At 41.0% G+C, this 7,500-nt stretch overlaps 1 long non-coding RNA gene and 1 pseudogene across 1 annotated transcript in view; one reads left to right on the top strand and one right to left on the bottom strand.

Annotated features, from left to right (window-relative positions):
* LOC135197572 (uncharacterized) overlaps nucleotides 1-7,500 on the bottom strand; it is a 707,597-nt gene that overhangs the window by 134,458 nt on the left and 565,639 nt on the right. The gene's annotated exons all lie outside the window — the stretch shown is intronic.
* Nucleotides 4,659-7,405, top strand: LOC135197629 (loricrin-like; annotated as a pseudogene).

Here is a 7,500-nt window from a genome sequence, read left to right as displayed (position 1 = left end):
GTGAAGCCGAGGTGTTGTTATTCAATGGGGGAATCCAGTCTTTTAATAAAATCAACGATTTCAAGGTAGTCAGGTGTCCGGTCTTTAGTGTAACTATTATCGAGAAGTCCTGTTTCGATATATTTATTTTTGCATTTAGCGGCATGATTCTTGATATTAGAAAATTCAGGATTACTAATTCTTTGACCTGTTCTATAAACTGAAACCATATGGCTGCAATATCTCATCTGCAGTAATCTTCGAGTAGATCCCACGTAAGTTGCAGGGCATCCTGCGCATTTGAATTTATATACAACGTTGGATCTCATGAAGTCCTGCAGACGATCTTTGAAATTAAAAAGTGAGCGAATTTTTGCAAGGATTTATTTGAAATAAGTTTAATTTTGAGACAAGGCATTTCTTGTTCTATTATTTGTGTGAGTCTGAGAGAAAACTTCGAGTTAGTTATATATGAAATCGATGCATACATTAGTTTCTTTGGGACATCCATTAGCGGAGGAGTGGTTGGATATAGTTACCTACTAATTTATTAATTATATTATGTACATGTCTTTGGATAAGTTTTTTTGAAAAAAGGTTATTAAAAATTCCACATTCGTTATGAAAAATTTGCCAGTTGGATGAGTATTTCAAAGCTCTATAGACCAGTGTGTATATGGTATTAAGTTTGAAGGTTTTCTGACAAGACTATAGAAGTTATTGGCTAATCCCGTGAACGTCTTTTTCCGATATACTGCAGTCGTGAATTCTGAATTGACTCTAGTGACAAGGATGTCCAGAAATGGTAATTTGTTTTCATTTTCTATCTCCATTGTGAATTTAATGTTAGGATGTTGTACGTTTTAATATGTTCCAAAAATTGTGCTATTTGCCATTGATATCTGAAAAGTGCAAATGTGTCGTCAACATATCTTCTGTAATACATTGGTTTACAAGAAATGGGACAATTATCTAAACATTCTGTTTCCAAATATGACATAAAAAAGTTGGCTAAATATTGGCCCAAGTGGCGACCCCATAGCAACTTCATCGACCTGCGAATAGAGTCGTTGATTAAAAATAAACATGGATCTTGCACAGCAAGTTCAAGAAATTGTTTAAAAAGGGGTTTACTAAAAACCATGAAATACAGTGTCTCGCTAATAAAATCTTATTTAAAATAATTATCTATGGTTTCGTTCAATGGTACATTCGTAAACAAAGATTCCACGTCAAAACTGGCCATTTGGTAGTCTCCGTCCTGATGGATGATTTGTTCCTGAAATTGATATCTATTTTTCAAAGTGTTTTCATTAATGGAATATTCAGTTAATAGTGATACTGAGAATTTGGAGATAGAAAAAGAAGGACTATTGTATGCAGCCATAATGGGTCTAACAGGTGTGCCTGGTTTTAGAATTTTCGGTAGGCCATATAATATACTAAACGAAGAACATGTGACATGTAATTGCTGGTATGTAGTTTCATTTGTTACTCCTTCATTTTTCAGTTTCCTTAAGAATCTATTGACTTTATCTTCTCTTTTTTAAATGTCGAGAAAGTTGGGGCCACCATGTAGTTGAAACTTAGTGGTATCAGATAGAATGGTTTCAATTTTTACAATATACTCATTTTTGTTTAGAATCACCATACCTTTGCCTTTATCAGGTTTGCAAATAATTATATCTTCTCGTTTTTTTAATTCAAGTAATAATTTAAGATCATCCTTTCTAAAAAAATGGTGTCCAAGAGGTTTTAATGGTTAGCATAAGTTTGATGAATAATAGCGGACATTTTTGCTGGCAAATTACTGGTGTTTTTTTATCATATCTAGTTTCATAAGTCTCTGAAACAACACTTCAAATGGTAAATAGAATCTGGCATAGTCAGGTCTGTAAGACGGTAAGCAAAAATCCAAACCGAAAGATAGTAAAAATTCTTCTCTCTTGAAAGTACATAATTGGACAGGTTGAAAATACAATCATGTCTCGATTGAAATCAGGAATAAAACACAGGCTCTAAAGCTTCTTTTGGTGGCGACAAAATACAGAGGAAATAAATTCATTAATTACATTTTGAAATAGTTTTTGAATACAGTAAACGGTCCAATAATGATAGATCAGAGAATAATTGGTTCTTGAGTTGTGTAGCGGTTGAAGAGAGCTTCTGGACAATCGCAGCTTTCGTATCGATTTCTTTCCTCAGTAGGGTTTTGAGCGCGTCCCTGTAAAATTCCGTAAAGTATAGCATTGATTTATAGACGCTTGAATCTGATGAATTTCGGATATACATCGTTGAGTTCACAATACTGAAGAAAATCCAGGTCGCATCGTGTTTTTCGAGTCTGAGTGTCTTCTCTAATTTACGAGAGGTAGCCAGGGTAGTTGGTGGATAAGGGTGCCTCAGCTAGTTGAGCAAAATGGTGAATCCTTCGGTGTCGGAGGCGAAAGGCGAACAAGAGAGCGAAGCAACAAGTGCTGTATCATCTTCGGACATAACAGGTATACAGGAGCGCAGACATAAAAGGTTCAAGAGGTCCATTGATACAATACTAATCAACAAAAAATAAACTTTGGAAACTCACTGGAACATATGAGTTTTTAAAATTAAAATATTAATCTACAAAATAATTGGGAAACTCACTGGAACATCCGAGTTTTTAAAACTAAAATATCAGTTTATTAAAAATAAATTAACTTTGAAAACTCCCTGAAACATGAGTTTTTACAATTAAAATAACAATCTTAAAAAAAAAAATAATAAAAAAAGAGGGGGAATCTCACTGTAACATCTGACTTTTTCAAATCGAAATACTACGCTATCATGACAACAATTTGAGAGGTAGTTTTGTTCACGTATGATGCGAGTAAAAGCAGAATGATAATTGTGCATATCAATTTGATTGACTGAGTGATGTGAACTGGTATCGTGACGATGACTACTGTGTGCATAGACGCAGGAAATAAATAATTTGGAAATAACCAATTTTGGCCCTTTATACATGGTTTATAGTTCTTCATTTAAAAATACTTCATCCAGAAATATTTTGATTTAAAAATACTTCATTCAGGAATACTTTGATTTAAAAACATTTCATTTTTACATATTTTCATTTAAAAACACTTCATTTAGAAACATCTCAATTAGAAATAATTTAATTTAAAAACACTTCATTTAGAAATGCTTTCATTTAAAAAAAAACTTCATTTAGAAATAATTTAACTTAAAAACACTTCATTTAGATATTCACTTAATTAAAAACACTGCATTTAGAATGTTTTTATTTAAAAACACTTCACTTAGAAATACTTTATTTATAAACACGTCACTTAGGAATATTTTGATTTAGAAATAAGTCATTTAAATATTTTTTGATTTATAAGCACATCATTTAGAAATATTTGCATTCAGAAACACGTCATTTTCATATTCTTTGATTTAGAAATACTTCATTCAGAAATATTTTCATTTAGTAACACGTCATTTAGATATTCTTTGATTTAGAGTCACTTCATCCAGAAATAATTTCATTTAAAAACACTTCATTCAGAAACACTTCGTTTTATAAATATTCCAATTTCACTTATTGCAAATCGAAACTCGTCAAGAAAAAAACTTTCAAATACAGCAAACTATGAAAGGAGAGGCATTACGTACATTTTCATTTGGAGACACTTTTAAGACGCGAACTTCAAACGCTGACACTTATAAATCCCGTTCTTCGAAAGAAAAATGGGACAAAAAGAAAAAAAAAAAAAGACAAGGTATTTCATTATTCCCTCGTCAATGTGGGATCCTCTAAATAGACACGAGAAGAGTCCAGTTACGAAAATGAAAATCGACATCCTTTTAGCAACGACCAGTGACAGGATCATGGAAGAAAAAAATTAATGATAATATGAGAGCATACTACACGCGGGACATTGGTCTTTACCGGCCGCACAGTTCGCTACGTCAATTTCGAAGAACGGCGATGGCTTGCGATGGCTTCATGCTCGATTTAAAACACAGAAGAGGGATATGATGTCGCGAGGGGACTTCCTAAGGGCATCAGGATGCACCGGGGTAGTGGGCGGGGGGTTAAGGCGGCGGTGCCAGAGGCGGCGAAGGGCACTGGCATACTATATAAGAGTTGGGGGAAGAGGTTCCGTCATTACATTCGTTCGACTCCTGCTGACGATGATGGCGACCACCTTCTTTCTTCTCCTAACACACTTTGTGATCGGTTGTCCTTTGATACGTTAATACAGCGCAGTAGAAAATTCGGACTGTCAAAGCTTCCTTTTTACCCTCTTTTGCAAATATTCAAAAAAGAAAACTTCATGAAATAAAAAAAAAATTGCTCGACAGAATCAGAAACCCCAACTAAACAGTTTTTACATAGTCTGACAATTTGAAAATATGAAAAATCCTGATTGCGTTAAACCTAACTTCTAAACAAATCAAAAGACGTAAGCTTAGAAGTTCTGTATTTGATTTTACTGAACTGGAGTGTTAACAAAACAATTTCACAATAATACTTAATGTAATCTTTCTCAAACTGATTCTATTCGAGAGTAAATGTGTTATCCTGCAACTTATTAAACGCATGTCACGTTTCCTTCATCATATCTGAGGAGAAAATAAATATTTGACGTGACTACTGATTTAAAAAAAAAACACTGCCCTTTCAGAAAGTGGTGTTATGCCTCCTTTTGGCACTTGCGACTGCCAATCCCCAATCTCGACAAGGCTGTATGAGACTCCTAATGTAGGTGGGTCATCATCTGCTGGAGGCTTTGGAGGATCATCTAGCGGCGGATTTGGAGCTCAAGGTGGATCATCTGCTGGAGGATTTGGAGGTTCAGGTGCTGGTGGTTCAACTGCAGGAGGATTTGGAGGCTCAGCTACTGGTGGAGGATTTGGTGGTTCCTCCAGTGGTTTAGGAGGACTTGGAGGCTCAGCTACTGGTGGGTTTGGTGGTTCCTCCAGTGGTGTTGGAGGATCAGGTACTGGTGGGTTTGGTGGTTCCTCCAGTGGTTTTGGAGGATCAGCTGCTGGGGGACATGGAGGCTCAGGTACTGGTGGCCTTTGGAGGATCAACTGTGGGGACATTGAGGCCTCAGGTACTGGTGGATTTGAAGGATCAACTGCTGGGGGACACGGAGGCTCAGGTACTGGTGGATTTGGTGGTTCCTCCAGTGGTTTTGGAGGATCAGCTGCCGGGGGACATGGAGGCTCAGGTGCTGGTGGATTTGGAGGATCAGCTGCTGGGGGACTTGGAGGCTCAGGTACTGGTGGAGGATTAGGAGGTTCTGCTGGTGGAAGCTCAGTATCTGGCAGTGTGGGTGGTTCATCAAGTGGATTTGGAGGTTCATCTGGTGGTGGTCTGGGAGGATCTGCATCAGCTGGTTTTGGAGGTTCTCAAACTGGTGGATATGGTGGCTCTTCTACAGGATCTATTGGTGGATCATCTTCTGCAGGTTTTGGTGGCTCAAGACCAAGTGCAACATCTGGTGGAGCCTTTGGCGGTTCACGTCCTTCTGGAGCATCTGCAGGAGCCTTTGGTGGATCTCGTCCAGGTGGATCATTTTCTGGAACCTTCAGTGGATCATCTGGAACTTTTGGAGGATCTCAAACAGGTGGCTCATCTTCTGGAGCTTTTGGTGGATCTCGCCCAAGTGGATCATCCGGTGCCTGCGGTGGATCTTGCCCAAGTGGATCATCCGGTGCCTTTGGTGGATCTCACCCAAGTGGAACATCCCTTGGATCCTCATCTGCTGGTAGTTTTGGAGGTTCTCAGGCCACTGGATATGGTGGTTCCCCTGGTGGAAGCGCTGGATCATCTGTAACTTTTGGTGGGTCTCGCCCAACTGCATCATCTGGAACGTTTGGAGGATCTCGTCCAAGTGGATCAGTTGCTGGAGCCTTTGGAGGATCTAGTCCAAGTGGATCAGCTGCTGGAGCCTTTGGAGGATCTAGTCCAACTGGTTCACCCTCTGGAACCTTTGGTGGATCTCGTCCAGGAGGATCACCCTCTGCAACCTTTGAAGGATCCCGTCCAGGAGGATCACCCGCTGGAACCTTTGGAGGATCTAGTCCAGGAGGATCACCATCTGGAACCTTTGGACGATCTCGTCCAGGAGGATCACCCTCTGGAACCTTTGGTGGATCTCGCCCAAGTGGGTCATCATCTGCAGTTTATGGTGGATCAGGCGCAAGCGGATCTTTCTCTGCAGGATTTGGTGGATCTCGTCCAAGTGGAGCCTCCTCTGGTGCCTTTGGTGGGTCTTGCCCCAGCGGATCATCTGCCGGAGCTTTTGGTGGGGCTCGTCCGGGTGGATCTGCCACAGGAAGCTTTGCGGGATCTCTACCATCTAGACCTTCTACTGGAACCTTTGGAGGATCTCGCCCATCTGTTGATTCTAAGAGGCCTTCTGGTCCTGTCATCCCAATCCTTGTTGATGAACGTGAAGGTCCCCACGCTGATGGTCTTCTACAGCTTCAACTTTGAGACTGGTAACGGTATACACCGCCAAGAACAGGGGTACCCACAAGGGGAAACAGGAGCTGTGCACAGCAAGGAGCTTGGTCGTAAGTTCTAAATTAATCTACAAGTTTCCTTTTTTAAAACAGAACTATTAAATATAACACAAAATGATGAGCAAATATTTAGCAAATATTAAATAAATTGCGCTAAACATGACAGTTTAAAAAAAAATACTTATTATAAAAATAAGCTATAAGATTTATAGTTGTGTTATTAAACATCCTTTGTTTAACCTTTGCAGATTCACATTCCCCGACGGCACTCCAGCCAATTTCAGTCCGTGGGCCGACGGAGATGGCTTCTGTGTAAAAATGTGTAAAATCAGACCTTCTATCTACTCCTCCCCTCTACTCCTCAAGCAATTGCTCAAATTGAAAAAAGGCGGACCGAGAAGACGCTGCTGCAGCAGCTGCAGGAACTCATCTCAGTTCTCAGGCGCTGGAACTGGATCGCAATATTCAGGCACTGGAACTGGAGCTGGTTCCCGGTTCCCAGGTGCTGGAGCTGGAGCTGGAACTGGAACTGGCTCCCGGTTCCCAGGTGTGGCGGAGGGTGGAGCTGGAACTGGCTCCCGGTTTCCCAGTGCTGGAGCTGGAGCTGGAACTGGAAACTGGAGCTGGAGCTGGAACTGGAACTGGAGCTGGAGTGGTTCCCAGTCTCAGGGTGCTGGAGCTGGAGCTGGAACTGGGTTCCCGGTTCCCAGGTGCTGGAGCTGGGTGCCCAGTACTGAGAACTGGGAACCCAGCTCCAGCCCCAGCACATGGGGAACCGGGAACCAGTCGGTTCCATCTCCAGCTCCAGCTCCCAGCATCTGAGTACTTGGGCACCACCCTCCAGCTCCAGCTCCAGCACCCAGCTCCAGCACCTGGGGAACCGGGGACCAGCTCCAGCACCTGAGAACTGGGAACCAGCTCCAGCTCCAGTTCCAGTTCCAGCTCCAGCCTCCAGCACCTCGGGAACGGGAGCCAGTTCCAGCTCCAGCTCCAGCTCCA

The sequence above is a fragment of the Macrobrachium nipponense genome, chromosome 21 (genome assembly GCF_015104395.2).
Source record: "Macrobrachium nipponense isolate FS-2020 chromosome 21, ASM1510439v2, whole genome shotgun sequence".
In the NCBI taxonomy this organism is placed as follows: domain Eukaryota; kingdom Metazoa; phylum Arthropoda; class Malacostraca; order Decapoda; family Palaemonidae; genus Macrobrachium; species Macrobrachium nipponense.
Note: the sequence above shows the minus strand (reverse complement) of the source record. Positions and strands in the feature narration are given on the sequence as shown.